This window comes from Mus pahari, chromosome 3 (assembly GCF_900095145.1).
Source record: "Mus pahari chromosome 3, PAHARI_EIJ_v1.1, whole genome shotgun sequence".
Classification (NCBI taxonomy): Eukaryota; Metazoa; Chordata; class Mammalia; order Rodentia; family Muridae; genus Mus; species Mus pahari.
The window spans coordinates 77955575-77971583 of record NC_034592.1 but is presented as its reverse complement, the minus strand read 5'-3'; the positions used below and the strand labels follow the sequence as shown (position 1 = coordinate 77971583).

Sequence of the window (16009 nt, the reverse complement as noted above, 5' to 3'; positions counted from 1 at the left end):
TCCCAGCCTCCCAGCCTCCCAGCCTCCCAGCCTCCCAGCCTCCCAGCCTCCCAGCCTCCCAGCCTCCCAGCCTCCCAGCCTCCCAGCCTCCCAGCCAGGAATATCTGCTGTTTATGCATCCCACCCTTCCACCCACCAAGGGCAAAATATTTAGTGTTTGGAAACGGTCTGTTTGCTTTTCTGCTTCCTGAGGCCGGCAGAGGTTAAAGAGGTCCATGCAGATGTGAGCTTCAGCAACCAGGCCCTGAGTCTGAGCACTGAGCCTCCCTGGCTGGAGGCCACAGCTTCCGGGTGACTGAGAGCTCAACCTGTCCTGTCAGGGAAAGCAAGGCAGATCCTAGACCCTAGACCCTGAGCCAGGGGACCCTAGACCCTGAGCCAGGGGATAAATTCGCTTGGCAGCGTGAGGGAGCTGGGGATCCCAGATGGGATTCCTGTCCTTATGGTCAGGGACAGAGATTGCAGCAGACACCTCCTGTCACAAGAGCAGAGAAGGGCCTGTTTGGGGAGCTGGGCTCCCCTGCATGGTGTCTCTGCAGGCCACTGTTAGTTGAGGGATGTGCAAAATTTAGCCATCAGATATTTTTAGAGGAATTCCAGGTGGCAGGGACTCTATTAGGTGTGGGGTGCAGATAGGAACCAGCATCTGCCTGCCCCTTGAGCTTCTCCTTGGCAGAGAGAAGAACACAGGCACCAAGCTGCTTGCCTGCAGACAGAGACAAACATCTCAGCCAGCTCCCTTTGTTTATGGGAGAGAACATCACCAGAGGGAAAGGACTGGCCCAGGCTCTCACTGATGCGGGGCCTGCACTCACTACTTGCCCTTGTTAGTGGGGCTCCATTGCCAAAGGGGACTCTAGGAAGTCAACATGTGTGGGGACACGTTTGTGTCAGGCAGAAGTAGTGGGTGCTCACAGGATGCTGTCAGTCCCGGTTGTGTGTGTCTGTGTGTGTGTGTGTGTGTGTGTGTGTCTGTGTGTCTTTCCCCATAAGCCTGGAAGAGGCTGCTGGCCTTGGCACAGGTGAAGGGGCCCAATGGGTCCTGAAGGCATTGAAGATCAGAGTGTGTATAAATTGTCTTTTGGGATTCTTTATTGGGGGGTAGAGGCAGATGCCGGGAGTCACCTAACTGGGCTGTCACTGAGCCTGGGCCTCTGTGTGTCCAGTTCCAAGTGACCACAGGAGCCTGTCTGTAGCAGTTGTAAGAGGCCTTTAATAGGAATTTTTCCTAGGACTACATTTTCATTACGCACAGTTCCTGTGGCTGTGTTTCTCTAGTTAAATCATATGTTTTGCAGAAGAAAAGTTAAAAAAAAAAAAAGCTAAAAACCCTTTCGATCACCATTATAAATCCTGAGTGTCTTTATTGAGAGTGGATGGCTTCCCGGCTCACTGGAATCTGTGGATGTGTGGGAAAACTTGAAGTAATTAGGTGACCAGGGAGTCCAGGTCTTCCCTGAGGAGCTGTCCTCCACTTTTCTGATGGCTTCCACTCCGGGGAGGCAGGAGCATGTGTCGGGAGGCTGAGGGAGAGAGGGACCAAAAGGAAAACCAGATGTTTGGGGTGGGTTACTGCCTACACCCCAGCTGGGCTCTGGAGTCCTTGGCCAGGTTGCCTCACAGTGAGTTCCCACGGCCCCTCATGCACGCCTGTGAGCTCCCAAGAGCATGCACTGGGGACTCATAGTCAGTCGGTCCGTTGCAGAAGGACATGGGCAAATCTAAGGGGGAGGGGAATTGTTATAGACTCAGAGTGAATACCAAACAGAAAGTGATAGAGATCTGAGGAGAGAGCCCAGGCTCCAAGGAAGGGGAAAAGAGACAGTTGAGCATTTGTGAGCAAAGTGGTAGCTTTCAAGACCCAGACTTAAGAAGTGAGCACAGAGAGGCTTAGCGGCTTAACTAAAGCTACGCCGCCGCAGATCTGAAGCAGATTCTTCACGCCTGTGGGTGGGGCTCATTGGTTTTGGGGAAGATATATTGAGCCTTTCTGGGGATCATGCCAGGCCATATCATGCCAGGCCATATATATCATGCCAGGCCCTACATATCATGACAGGCCATATATATCATGACAGGCCATATATATCATGACAGGCCATATATACCACAGCTTATTGCTCAGGGGATAGCAAAAGGGAGGAGCACACGCGTAAGAGCAGCAATGGAGACTTTCCCTGTTTGCTGGTCTCCTTCTCTATGGGATTTGAGATGCCAGAAAGGAAAAAAAAAATGTCGTGCCAAAGTGAAAGAAAAGATTATGGGCCAGGCGGTGGTAGCACACGCCTTTAATCCCAGCACTCGGGAGGCAGAGGCAGGCGGATTTCTGAGTTCGAGGCCAGCCTGGTCTACAGAGTGAGTTCCAGGACAGCCAGGGCTATACAGAGAAACCCTGTCTCAAAAACAAAAACAAAAACAAAAACAAAAGAAAGAGAAAAGATTATGGGAGGGGCAGCTGCAGGAGGATAGCCTTTTTGTGTGGGGATAGACAAGTGGCTGGAAGGGACGTATGGAGACCTTCCTATGTTTGAGCTTGATGTTGGCAGAAAGGTAGGTAATTACAGCGTGTTAACTCAGAAAGGCAGTCCAGGGTCAGGAATGTCCACGCGAAGACCACAGGTGGGGAGAACATGGCAGCTGCAGTGCTCAACAGGAAACCACAAACGTGAGACAAGGCCGTGGGAGGCCAGCAGAGGTGAGCTGGGGAGGGCTCAAGGCCTGGGTGTGGAGGCAGACACAGATCTCAGGGAACAGAAGTATGAGGGCAAGGTGGGCATTCTAGAAACTCCCTTTCCAGTGCACTAAGGCTGATGGAGGTAGGAGGCCACAGGAGGCTTTGCCATGGCTGTGATGGGAGAAAGACACAAGATCTGACCCAGTACCCTGACCTCAGGGGCAGAGGACAGAGGGAAGGACTGATGGGGACATTTCCCAGGACATGGCTTTATAAGCCTTGTGGCTGAGAGGAGAGTGGAAGGCAGGTCCCGACTGCCTCTGAGCTCCAACTTGGGGAGCAGCCAGGTGGCAAGAAGTGCTTCCTCGAGGACACCTAGGCCTTACAGATCTAGAAGCCCTTCCGGATGGCACAGTCCACCATTGCTGATCCCAGCATCTTTAATTAAAAACAAAGAAACAACAGATCCCTGCAGCAGCTCAGCGGAAGAGGGTTCTAGACCCAACTCCATCTGGACGGGACGTGCAGCCCCCTCCGGCTTGCTCCCAACTCTGACTATTTGTGCTACAGTTTCCTTTTCTGGAGATGGAATCTTCCAGAAGCAGAGCTGACGTGAAATTATGAACGACATGCTTATTTCAGGAGAGCCTTGGAACCATCACAAGGGGGGATTTCTGTATATTAGGTGTGCTTGGAACATTCTCAATTTACAGTGCCTCCCACTGACTCTGACTCACGAGGGCATCCTCTCTGCAAGTAGCAGAGCATCCAGACTCCTGAAGACCGTAGAGAAGGGAAGTCTAAAGGTCTGAGACCAGGGCTGTGCACAAGTGTCCCAGGGGCTTCCACTGAGTCTGTGTGGGAAAGAACCCCAGAAGGGAAGACTCCCCCTCCCCCCATCATTACTACCACTGCCACCATATAAGTCAGGAATGAAGTTCACTTAGTTATCTGGAAGGACAACTAATTGGCCAGATGGGCCACAAGACTCAGAGCGGAGAAAGGTTCTCCAGAGCCACATGGCAGTCTGTCTGCCTGCTTCCTCTCAGAGTAACTTCCTGGGGGTGGGGGTGGGGGGCACCTGCTGTATTTCTAGACTCCACCTGCTGGAAGTTGGTTTTATACTCCATTTAAATAATTAAGCTTTAAAATACCCAAACCAGATCATTATCCTCCCAAGGTTTCACAGTAAGATGACTATCTGAAACGCAAGCAAATGAGCTGCCTTCTGGCATCCCTGACTTCCCTCTTCCCATCAGGCAATGCACTGTATTTGCTGGCAGAGGTCTAGGCCGAGAGCTTGTGGCCACAGCTGGGGCAGGTGAGGATGCTGGGGAGTTGGGAATACAAAGGGATGGGGGATGAGGGGGTTATTGGCATCTGTGCCATTGCAGAGAGTTTGCCCTTCACCAGGGCTTGCTTGGCAGTGTTGGGCCATGCGAGTCTCTGTGGTTTTGTAGGACATGACACCGCCCTGTGATATGGGTGCCAATTGACAACATGAACCCAGAGAGAATCTTTGAAGCCTTCCACATTATGTTGTCTAGGAAAATTTTAATTGTCCTAGAAGTATAGTCTTTAGATATAGACATATATTTTGTTTCTAATGGTCAAAGGAAGGAAAAATGGTTTTGTTTTAGTTGTTTTTTTTTTTTCCTTAAAAAAAAAATCTGTATATAGGTTATTTTCTGGCACATGCATACAGTACTCAAAAAGAGGCAAGAAGAGGGCTTCGGATTCTCTGGGACTGGAGATTGGAGTTTTAAAAAAGCAAAGCAAAACAACACAACAACAACACAACAACAACAACAACAACAACCCCCCAAATGGCCAGCCATCATGTTAGAGCTGGGAATGGAACCTAGGTTTATCTAGCAGAGCAGTGAGCGAGCTGAAACTCTGAGCTGGGAATCGAACCTAGGTTTATCTAGCAGAGCAGTGAGTGAGCTGAAACTCTGAGCTGGGAATCGAACCTAGGTTTATCTAGCAGAGCAGTGAGCGAGCTGAAACTCTGAGCTGGGAATCGAACCTAGGTTTATCTAGCAGAGCAGTGAGTGAGCTGAAACTCTGAGCTGGGAATCAAACCTAGGTTTATCTAGCAGAGCAGTGAGTGAGCTGAAACTCTGAGCTGGGAATGGAACCTAGGTTTATCTAGCAGAGCAGTGAGTGAGCTGAAACTCTGAGCCATCTCTCCAGCCTGAGATTAGATTGTTTTGTATTTCCTTCGTTGGGAATGCATACAAAGCAGCATGCCTGCAGACTTCGGATTGGGTAAAGAATAATGAAGCAGGGTGGAGGGAGGTCTCACTGGCCCAGTATTTTACCTTGTGTGTGTGAAGACCTGAGCTTTATCCCCAGAACCTAAGTAAAAGCAGGTTGTGGTGGAGATGGGAGATTCCTAAGACTTTCTGGCTAGACTGTCTAGCTTGTCAGTCATTTACAGGCCAGTGACTCAAAAACACGGTGGGTGGCTAACAGCTGAGGACTGAGTAAGATGTCCTAGAGGTCATGTGCATTGGGTGCCCACCGAGGCCAGAGGAGGACATAGGAGTCCCTAGAGCTCAAATACAGGCTGTGGTGAGCCACTCAGCATGGGTGCTGGAAACTTAACTCTGGTCCTCTGGGGGAGCAAGCAAGAGCCCTTAGCAGCCGAGCCATCCTTTCTAGCCCTTGTCGATTTCTTGACAATTCTTCCATGTACCCATCTCTTCCAAAACAATGCTGCTCAGGCTCATTTGCCTCTGAACCCTCCCCCTGTGGCTTTGCACTGCAAACACAGCTCCTTCAGGGCTAACAGCCCAGCCTGTGACTTGCTCCATTTCTTGGCTCTCCAGCCTTCCATCATGAGGTTCTATAGCTATATATAACTATTTATATAATTATAGCACCTGGCCTCTGTCGCTTCACACTGCTTTCTGGCTTTGCTGTCTGAGCAAGAGTTCTCTAAGGAAAATAACAGAGTGTGGGACTCTCAGATCACAGGGCTTCTCTCAGATCACAAACCCAGTTTTGCCTGATAAACTGAAGCAATGAAGCCTTGGGTACCCCCAATCCAGCTTGCTATCTCTCCCTTAAGGCTTAAAAAGTAAAGGTACTACTCATCAAACCGTTTCCTCCCAGAATATCGTCACCTATGTGCACAACCCCAGCATAGCACAGGAGCTGGAGAGTGTCTCCTTCCTCTCAACAATGTTGCTCTGCTTAGGGGTCTTCCTGTTCGCCACTGTGGTGTGCCAAGGATCAGCACTGGCATTGTCACCTTGCGTGTGTTCAATGACTAGTGAGACTGAGCACTTTATCCGTGTTTCTTGGACCACAGGGCGGTTTCCGAGGTGGGACAAGTCAACCAGTTCCTAGTCTGCCGAGTTGTTGGGTGGTTTTTAAAATCTGTTGATTCATACAGATTTGTTGTTGTTGCTTCTCAAAAGTGTGTTCTAGAAATCAATTGTCCGCAGTTCTATGAATTGCGAATATCCTCTCACACTCTGTGGGTACTTTTATTGCATTTTTCAAAGCATCCATGGCTCCAGGGAAGTCAGAGAACTCTTCCTTTATATTATATTACAGGCTCATTTAATTTATATTATAGCTTGTGTAAACAGGAGGCCTGTGGGCCAGAAACCTCAAACTTTCATTAAGTGTATTAGAATACATTGTGCCAGAAGTCAAGGGTGTGTCCTATGTGGCTCACTTGTGAGATTGCTTGCCTGGCATGCAGAGCCTTGGCTTCCATCCCTAACACTGGTAGATATGATGACACACAGCTGTGATCCCATCTCTTGGGAGGCAGAGATGGATGAGGCAGGTGGATCAGATGCTCAAGGCCATCCTTGGCTATATAGTAAATTCAAGTGAGGCTGGGAAACAGACTCTGTCTCAGAAAAATGGTGGTGTCACGTCCAGTGTCAAAATGAAGCTTAGCTTCTCTCCAAGTTTCAGACTCCCTGGGCCCACAGCCCTTAGGTGTGTTCTTTGTCATATCAGGGACCCAGTGTCTTTGCGTCTTTTCTTGTTGCTGTGATAAAATATCCCAACACAAGCATTAAGGAAGAAAGCATTTATTTTAGCTCATAGTTCAAGGTATGGTCCAGCATGCCAGGGAAATCAAGACAGCAGATGCTTGAAAGCTGGTCATAGCTCATACACAACCAGGAGGGAGAGAGATGAGTACAAACTGGTTTACAACTCCTTTTATCCATCTGTACAGTCCAATGGCCCCCAGCCAGGGGGAAATGGGACTGCCCACACCAATCCACATCATCAAGACACTATGCCACAGGCATGCCCAGAGGCCCATCTCCTGGGTGATTTTATGTCTTGCCATGTTGACAATTAACACTAATCATCACACCCAGGGCCCAATGCCACCATGGGCTGTAATAGGGGGTTTCCTTCCACACCCTGGTTCATTTGTCCAAAGTACCCTCAAGTGTCCAGCCACTTACCATATGCCCCCGAGCTCACTTCCATAATGACTATTGCAAGAGACAAGAAAACCAATGGCTTGTGCTGTTCCCTGGAAGAGCTCATTGTAGAACACATGTGCACATGCCAACAGCCAGGACTTCAGGGGACGCCAACTTTATAGCTTTTGCACCTTCGTAAGCAAACGCTGGACAGAAACCACATACAAGAAGATTCATCCTGACTCACAGTTTCAGGGGCCTCGGTCCCTCGTTGCTTGGCTCCATGCATTCGGGCAGAACATCACAGCAATGGGAACATGTGGGGGAGACATCTCGCCCTATGGAGGACAAGCAGAAGAGAGGGAGGAAAGGGTCTGTACCCTTCAGAGGCACACTCTCAGTGACCTACTTCCTCCAGGTAGGTCTCACCTCCTAAAGTTTTCACAACCTCCCAAAAGAGCATTATCTAATGGGACCAAGAATTCAGCACTCCAGACTGGGGAGGGGACAATTCACATTCCAACCACAATGTCAAGTGAGTGTCTTCAACTCAGCCTATTTCTGGTGCCTCTCTCTAGACCTAGTACTGGCTTTTTAAAGTTAAAGGCTCAGTCTCGCAAGGCTGCCTTCCCCAGATCTAGGTTCCAGTAGCAAGTCCCTGGCTGTGCCCTGTGCTTCTGGCCCACTGGCTTTACTTGACATCATCACGCAACTCTCTTTGAGAGTTCAATTAATTTGCCATAGTGGCTCACGGGTAACGGGGACTCACTTCACCTGTGCTTACTGCTAGCACAGACATGTTTCAAAAGCTATAGACGAAGAAGCTGAAGGAAGGGACACACAGGACACAGTGAAGGAGAGGGGCATGGAGCCCTCATGCACACACCTTCTTGGCAACTATGTATTGCTCATTCCTACCTACCAGCCAGGGATGTTTTTATTATAGAAGTTGCACGACACTGGCAAGACGGGCCACTAATTCTGTTTCTAGCTACTCCCTTTTCTGGAAAAGTCCTAAGCTTCCAAACATGACTCTGTCCTACTGGTAAACCAGCTCATACTAAAGCTATACAGAAACTCACCAAGAGCCACTCCCTAGAGCAAGAGGCTCTTCTGTCATTCAGGGAACTCGAGAGGACCAGGGAGCCCTGTGTCCAGAGCTGGAAGTGGAGACCTAACATCAGAACAAAAGATGCTCCCAGCACTGAAGTTGCATAGGAAATGATGACAGTCTCAGGAGCCCTGTGCTGGGACCAGGAGCCCAAGACCCAATCCATATTTCTCATTGGATTCCAATATTTAATGATTACGATTTTGTGGTCCTGCAGATGCTCCCGGCAGGACTACTATAGACAGTCGATTTCATCTTAGCTTCTGACCTGAAGATCAAGGCCTGGAAGGCTTACCTCTTTAAAGAGGACAGAGAGAAAAAGTCCCAGGAAGGACATGGCCTCATCCTCTAGCCGACTCGGTGGTGAACATTATGAAGATGGTTGTGAGCTTTGGACCGTCTTCAGAGTGTGCAGGTCTCCTTGATCTGCCAGGGAAAGAGAGGGGAGAGTGGTTACCAGACGTATTTGGTTTCCTGTTTAATTCAGGGACAATTTGATTTGCATCTCATTTACATCTATTTGTAGGCTGAATCTTGGAGGGCTAAATTCAGAGATAAAATAAAATCATGCAACCTGCTATAGCTGGTTCATATGGGATCTGGAGGGTTTGACAGGCCTTGAAGCTCAATGAGGCTCAGAACTGCCTTCTGGAAGGGCTGGTTCCTTCATGCAGTTGGTTTCTTGTACTATGAGCCAGCTGCTGTACTAGGAACTCCATGACAAGGCTGGGATTTCGACACTATCTCAAGCCTGTGTAGGGTAGCAGCCGAGTTTTTATTCCTTAAAGTCAGGAGTGGAAACTAGTCAGATACCATGGAGGCAGAAAACCTGTGTGGTGGGCACTATGGCCTTGGAGCCCAGCTCTGGCTTTACCTCCTGGGTACTCTTGGACAAGCTAGTCACTACACACAGAGCTTCAGTCTCTCTGTTTACAGAATGAGGATAATAACAGGCTTATGTCCAAAGCTCATGTGAAGATAAACATGAGGCTGTGTGGTCATGCTCTGGTCCCAGGGTATCACCAAAAACAGGAAGCAGAGAGAGCTAGGTATAAGGCCAGCATGATATTCTCATCTCTGGTTGACTGACTGTCACCCACAGAAGTGTGCCATTAGCCAGTTCCATAGCCTAGCCTGCCCGCTTCCACCCCAGCAGGGACATGCAGGCAGCTGGGGTCTGGGAGAGCTCAGATGTCCACATCAGGTGATTACAAGTGAGATGGCACAGGGCTGGAGAAGTCATCTCTTGCTGTCAGTATTATTCAACCTCATGTGAGAAATGCTAGGTGCCTCTCAGCACTTTCCAGTATTTTCTTCCTGCTCCATCTGCCTGAGGTCAACAATGAAGATAGAAATTCTCCTGTTCCCACAAGTATCTGGAGTATGCAGGACTCACACTCAAAGCCCTCAGAAATGTGTCCGGCAGAGACCTGCAGCAGTGACTTTGGAATTGTCCCGACGAGCCTAGAAACTAGTCACATCAAGAACTTTCTGGGCCTGAGGAGGTGGCTTAGTCAAGTAAGGCACTCTCCTCACAAACAGGAGGGCTTGCGTTCATCCCTCATCACTGAGGCGACAAAGCTTAGGGCGGTGGCATACACTGGTAATCTGTAATCCCAGACGTGGCAAGGTGTGAAAGAGAGGCTGGTGGATCCCTGGAGCTCGCTGGCCAGTGAGCCGATCTTGGTGAATTTCCAAGTCAACAAGAGACACCGTGTTTCCAGAATTCCTTCCCCAGGGAGATGTAAACAGCGTTTGTCCCTTCCTTATAAGGTCCCAACAGTAAACAGAAGTACCCTTCCACCCAAGTTCACCCTGTGAACCAGTGATCCTTACAAGATCATGGGAAACTCCAAAGCAGCCACCCTGGAAACTCTTCACCAAGCACAGCTCTGCCACAGCCACATAGGTGGAATCTCTTCTGTTGACCTGCCATGGTTGGTATGCTCCAGCGCCTCCTGAGGCCAGGAGCCCCATGGGACTAGGGTAGAACTACATATCAATGGCTGGGAAGAATGGCTGGCGTCTCAAGGTAGGGTCCAACAACCAGTCCCCATGCCCAGCGTCTGTGAGGGGATGCCAACTGTCAGCCAGCCCTGTGGCAAAGGGCTCCGCCGGCAGATGCAGCTGATCTCCCAGAGGACCACGTTCTACTGCACTCTGTCTCAAGCAACAAGTAGAAGGCAGCGGAGGAAGAACGCCTGAGGTTCTTCAATGATCTTCACACACACCCACACCCACACCCACACCCACACCCACAAACCCTTCTACCCCTTCCTTCTCTGCCCCCAAATTTAATTCATCCACACTGGCTGGGTTGGTTTTGATCCTCTGATCACAGCAGACAGGCAGCCCATTCAACATGGAACCCAACTCTCTTGGGGGAGTGCAGCCAGAGAGCAGGCTCTGGAGGCTACCTTGCCTCGGCTGGAACTGAACTTCTGGCACTCACTAGCTGTGTGAGTCAGAGGGCAACTGACCTTCCCAGGGTCATCTCCCTCTTATAAAATGCCAATGAGCTACCAGGCATGCCTATGCATGAAATGATTGCCTGGGTCCCCTCACCCCCCAGGCCCACATCTGGCTTTGGGGGAGACGAATTCCCACTTGCTCTTTTTAGGATATGCTGTGTGAGAGCACAGGCTTGGCCTGGCTCAGACCAGGCTCCCTCCACTAGGTTGCCCTGGAGCCTCAGCCATCTCAGCAGCCACAGAGGCCAGGCACATGAAGCAGCCACGCCCATTCCTTTCCCCTTTCTGGGCTTCCTCTGAGCTCTCAGCATCTGCTCTTGATCTCAGCCCTCATCTGGAATGTCTCTTTCTGTCATGTCTCTTGCAATGGGACACTTGTGCCTCCTCTCTCTTTGGGGTGTTCCCTCCCCAGGAGATTGACGCTCTCAGGAGGTAGCCTCTGTGCCTGTCTCTTATCTCCTTCCTCAGAGGTCTTGGGCCTGCACACAGGACCCCCAAGGACAACCCACTGGGGTCCCTCAGATGTGTATGTATACGTAAAGTTCTCCTCTGGTTCCACCTCCACTGGGTTCACCCAAAGGCACTCTGAAGGAGCTGTCATATGATAGATACAACTGTACAAATAAAACAATGTTTATTTTCATATGCAGTATGAAATAGACAATAGCAACAGTGAAAACTCTGCAACTGGTCTCAGTTTACTTCAGGGTTTAGGGCAGGAAGGCAAAAATCTGGAGCCATCAGTACTGGGACAGGTGTGAGGAGGGCTATGTGGAAGGGAAGCAGGAAGGGGTGGATCAGTACAGCTTCCCTGACAGCCGCTCTTGGGTCTGTGTTCTAGGCAGCAAGCAGCTCCTTCACCTCTCAGTTGGAGTTGCTGTTAACGAGAATTATTCATTATTGAACAGCTAACGCTCCTTTGCAGTTGACACATCCAAAAACAGGCAGCGAAAGGACGCAGAGTTAAAGGTCACTCTCTGTCCCAGTTCCCTTTCCTGGAGGCAGGGCTGTTGTCCTTTGTGTGTTCTTCCAGACACAGTGTGTTTACGCCGGAGGAAAACTATTTATGCTCCGTGTTTGTGTGCTTAAATCCGCGTGTTTCCTTCAGTGGTACGCAATGGTGGCAGCCCGTGTCTGCCGCTCTGCCCCGTGCTTCTTTGCTTTGTGCTGTGGGTTGGAGGTGGGAACTTACTGACTTGCAGAGCACCATGGTTACCCATGTGTCTGTTATAGAAGAGCTCTGGCTTTATTTAGCCTGTCCTCCCTTCATGGACACACAGGTGATTCTTCTTCTTTTTTTCTTTCAGAGGCGATCTTCTCCCAGTCCTCTTCCTCCACAGCCCACTCTGAGCAAGCAGAGCTTGTTTGAAGGGACAGATGATGTTGTTAACGGGCAGCCCCTGCAGCTGTCACCCGTACAGCTCCCCCGATGCACCATCTGCTCCAGCTTTGGCTCGTTTTCAGACAAGTTGTTACAGGAACCTCCAGGGGTCACCTTTCACAGTGCTCTGCACCCCCAAATCCAGGGCATCCTTTTGTGTTCTACAACAGACCCTGGCACACCTGCTGGTCCTCCTTGCCTAATAGCACTTCTGGGGTCAGAGGCTTCACCACGGCTTGGACCACTGCAATAGCTGTCTTTCATGTAATGGAACACCAGACAAGGTCCATTCAGGAAAGGGATCTCAAATCCCCATTCCTGCCCTGTTCCCCTCCCATCGCGCTAAGTTTCTTGTTACTCTATACCCATGCAACTTTTATCCCATCGCCCACTGTGCCTTCTCTAGGGCGCCATCCACACTCAGATCCCTCCCCCAATCCTAATTCCTTTTTCAGTGAAGTTCCAAAATTAAACAGCATTTTCCCCAAGAAGGCTGCTCTGACATACCATCTTAAGGAGGCTGTCTGTCTGTCCATCATTATACCTTCTCCACGGCTTTAACTCAGTTGCCATAACAAGTAGAGATCTGCTTTTGTGTCTCTGCACAGGCCACTCTCTCCACAGGAATAGCAGAGTCATCTGGAGGTTTAGGGACATTCATCATCCCCTAGGGAGTTAGCAGCGTCTCTATAGGTAAGTCTGGGTCTCAGCCATGGCTATAGGCAGGCAGAGGGGAAGATAAAGCAAAGCAGAAACAGACCTGTTGTCTTACAGGCGCTGGCTTGGATGAGGCACACACCTCTTCTGCTCAGATCCCATTGTTAGGAATCTCAGGCCAGAAAGTGTGGTCTGTCCGGGCAGCCATGTCCACACTGATAGCTGCACTTTTCCGGGAGGAAGGCATGCATGGAATTCAGTGGGTATGGAGGAATCTTCTGTTGTGGTCTCTAGGAGACCTTGTGGAGAAGCAGGTAACCCAGGGTTTGGGCGGGTGACTTAAGAACCCCAGGCGACCATCATCCAGGCTGTGAACCATTCTGTGCCTGATTCTCTGCTGCCCTGTACTAAGGGGACAGGCCTTGGACTCTCAGTCTGTTTTCTGTGACCATGCCTGTGGACTGGGCCTTCTCTCAGAGCTCTCCTGTCTTTTGTGCCAGGTCGGTGATAATCAGGCCCAGGGCTGAGCCCTTAAGAGCCCCATCAGCAAATAAAAGTTCCAGCACCTCATGGAAGCCATGTAGAAAGACAAACTTTCCAGTATGCGAGAAGCACCTTTGAAGATAGATGTAGGGAGATGTCTTTAAGAATAAATCATTGTCATCCTTGACTGTCACAGGCATCCCCATGTTCCTGACAATACTGGAGTCACCCAATAGGTGTCACTGTGTGCTCTTGAAAGTAATAAAAGTATGTTTTAAAACAAAACAAAACAAAACAAAACCCTATCTGAAGTTAACTTAGACAGAGGGGATAAAATCTCATTTGTATTCAAAGGATCCTCATGGTCAGGTGGGGAAACTGAGGCTCCGAGACTCTGACTTGGCTGAGGCCACACAGTTACTACACAGCACAGGCAGGATCTAGCCTCATTGTCTCTGCATCTGGAACCTTCCTTCATAACAAAGCCACCAGAGTAAGCTGTACAGGAGTAACTTGTCCACTGTGGTTTCCACAGACAGCATTCTGGGCTTATTTATATCTGTCCCCATTGGGAATGGAAGCATGGAAGACAAAGGACACTCTACTTGGGGGTCACTCATGTTGGTCTTGTGTGCCTATGGGGAACAGGAACCATCCTCACCCTGGAAGGGCAGCTGTCTCACAAGGGTGGGCAGCATCCATACTGCCGGTAAGGGCACCACTGCCCACCACTGTCCTCAATGGGAAAAGCCAGTCTCTGCCCTTCCCCCCTCAATACCTTAGCTGCTGTCACCTCCTCTCACTTTCTGGGGATAATCCCACGCCCTCATCCCTGACCCTTTTTCCTCTTCCCACCATCAGCTTCTACCAGCCCCTGATCCTTCCAGGTGCCAGTAAGGCCAAGAAGAGATCCAGTGTCTGCAGATTCAAGCTGCTGCTTGCCCAAAGGACCCAGCTTTGCCTTCTTGGTTTCTGGATCATTACCCCAGCCCCAAGACAACAGGTTCAAAGAAAACAGGAGGCAGAGGAAAAGCCTGTGGGTAGAGAAACATGGGAACTTCTTCATTCTCTCTGCCTCCTTGGAAAGCCACAAGGCTATTGGCAAAGCGTTCTAAAGAGCTGGGAAGACGGTTCAGTCAGTAAAGTGTTCATCTTGTGAGGGTAAGGACTGTGTCCAATCCCAGGACCCACATTTTTAAAAACGCTAGGGGCTGAAGAGATGACTCAGTGGTTTAAGACTCTCGCTGCTCCCCAGCACCTATGCCAAGCAGTTCACAACCACATGTAATTCTAGCGTCAGGGCATCTGTCCTTTACTGAGTGCCATGGCACCTGTACACACATGGTTTATGCACACATGCACATAACTAAAAATAAAAGTGCTTTAAAAAAAAAAAAGTGTTAGCAATGGTAGAACACTCTCATAACCCAAGTGTCTAGGAAGACAGAAGCAGATCCCTCTGGCTGTCCAGCCTAGATCACATGGTGAGTCTTAAGCCAGTGACCTGTCCCTCCCACCCCCCCAAAAATCTAGGAAATGGAAATGATACCCAAGGTTGTATACACACACATACACACAGAGTGATTGTGTGAGCATATGTGTGTGTCTCTGTGTGTGTGTGTGTGTGAGTGAGCATGTGTGTGTGTGTGTGCTGTGATAGGGTTGGACCCTCCCTCCCTTTGAACTTGTAAGGTAGACAGGATTTGGAGTCTGAGAAATGCCTTTTCTCATGTTTTCCAGGGTATCACTTTTCTTAGGGCAAAAGATTGCTTCAGCCCCTTCTCCCTTCTCCTCAGGCCCGGTTCATCACAATAACCAGTCACAGGGAGCAAGAACTTTCTCAGCCCAGCCTCACTGTGGTTCCCATGGCAACCACTGTGGCAGGTCAGATAGTCCCTCTCCTTCCCCAGCCCTAACCCCAGAGGGACCTGACCTGACTCCCTGAGCATGATAGACAGCTCAGAGCCTTCTCTGGAACTCAGGAGCTGGAGACTCCATTTGTCACCCTGGCTAGCTCTGTGTGCCCACTCTGAAAAAGTCTCTTGCAGACATACTATCTCTCATCCCCAGACGAGGCGCAACCCTGCTCCTGGGTGAGGATGCCCCACTCAGAGCAGGTCACTGCCCACTGCTGGACTGGGAGGTGGTGAGAACTCTCCTTAAAAGCTGAAAGAAAACAGTCAAGGGTGGTAGATCCCTGCCAGATCCAGGTCCCCAAATCCCAAGGTTGTCAGGGTCAGATGGGCAATGGGAATTAGAGAAGTGGTAGGGGCAGAAGCTAACGGGCACCCTGCTGACTCCTGACTGCAGCCTGGCAGGAGAAGGCCAGGCGAGCAGGGCTTTACTGCTAAGACCTGAACTCCTGGTTTACCCACACGCACCCCACCCCCACCCCCACCCCTTCCCTACTCACAGCGTGCTGCCTGAGCCTGATGCTTCCTCCAGCAAGGATGCTTCCAGGAGACTGACCGAGAAGGGACCTGACATTACCAACCACCTCTGGGGACTGTGGGGATGCTGAGGGGGCTGGCACTGCCATCTGTTACCTCCCTCCATGGCAGTGCCCAGCAGGCCTCTGACTCAACCTTAGTTGCTCTCGTCATCTTTGGACCTGAGTAGGTGAGTGGGTGGGTGATGAGCCCTCTCATCCTGGAAGTGGGGCATGAGTAAGAGGGAGGGAGGAAGGGAGGGAGAGAGGGAGGAAGGGAGAAACAGAGATAGACAAAAAGACTGAGAGACAGAGACAGAGAGAGTTTGCTCCTGGGGGCTGTGTGAAAGGGACCAGGCTGCTCTGGTATCTCTGAGCTATATGATCCTTGGCAGGTA

The 16009-nt window shown here is 50.2% G+C and overlaps 1 long non-coding RNA gene across 1 annotated transcript; it reads right to left on the bottom strand.

Annotated features, from left to right (window-relative positions):
- Positions 1-7092: 7092 nt before the first annotated feature.
- LOC115063639 lies at positions 7093-15679 on the bottom strand. Its single transcript, XR_003843515.1, has 3 exons — positions 15597-15679; positions 8487-8617; positions 7093-7418 (listed from the first exon to the last, which is right to left on the bottom strand). It is a non-coding gene; the product is annotated as an uncharacterized LOC115063639 (long non-coding RNA).
- Between the last annotated feature and the right edge of the window lie 330 nt (positions 15680-16009).